Raw genomic sequence first — 963 nt, forward strand, 5'->3', positions numbered from 1 at the left:
AACTCACAATGATCCTCCTGCCTCAGCTTCCCGAGAGCTGGGATTACAGGCATGCACCACCACACCTGGCTTTTTCTTTTCTTTGTCTTTTTGAGTGTTTCCTTTTTTGTTTCTCTTCTCATTTTGTTTCTGTTCCCTTCTTTCCTTTCCCCCTTCTCCCTTCCCAATTCCCCTTCCCATTTGAACATTTTCTTCCTGTTTCACACTACCTATTATACATTTTGGTCCTTATTTATACTTTTGGCTTTTCACACAAGAGAGACATCATGGTGTTTATACATGATTTATTTCACTTAAGAGTATGGTCTCAAGGTGTATCCATTTAGGTAGAAATGTCTTCAGCATGCCCTTCTTTATGGCACAGTAGTACTCCACTGTATAAACAAAACCCACATCTTCTTTTATCCATTCATTATGATCTGATCCTATCTTAATAAAAGATAGGATCTTCTATTCATTTTTCTACTGATCCATCCTTATAGTTTTAAAGAAAGATGTCTGTGCTAGCAGTGGCAATGTCTAGGCACGCGAGTGGTTTTTATTTTCTTGCACGTACTTTTCTCAATTCTTTTAACTAGTTAATGATTTTTCTTTAGGCATGCCCAGGAGTCCACAAACTTCATTCATAGAGGACGCAAATGCCTGAAGAGTTTACCATGATTCGTTCAGATTGTAGTGATTAGGTAACTTCTGTTCTGCATTCTAAAAATATTTAAACAACGTTAAATTTAATAATTTAACAAAACGAAGTAGAAAGTAAAAGTTGTCTTCTACCTCCACCCCAGGCCTCTTTTCAGTTTTTGTGTATCTTTTCACACTGGGTGCATACCACGTTTTTTTGAGTTTGTGGGATGCCTCCCAGGTTTGGGGGAACCTCTATTCCACTGTGCTGACACCACCACTTTCTTTTCCTTTTTTCTGAGACAGGAACTCCATGTGTAGTTCAGGCTGGCCTTGAACTCA

The 963-nt window shown here is 38.5% G+C and overlaps 1 protein-coding gene across 1 annotated transcript in view; it reads left to right on the plus strand.

Moving 5' to 3' along the window:
- The window catches only part of Lamp3 (lysosomal-associated membrane protein 3), a 29,574-nt gene that overhangs the window by 27,251 nt on the left and 1,360 nt on the right, over positions 1-963 (plus strand). The gene's annotated exons all lie outside the window — the stretch shown is intronic.

This window comes from Chinchilla lanigera, unplaced genomic scaffold (genome assembly GCF_000276665.1).
Source record: "Chinchilla lanigera isolate Chin_1 unplaced genomic scaffold, ChiLan1.0 scaffold00019, whole genome shotgun sequence".
Taxonomy (NCBI): domain Eukaryota; kingdom Metazoa; phylum Chordata; class Mammalia; order Rodentia; family Chinchillidae; genus Chinchilla; species Chinchilla lanigera.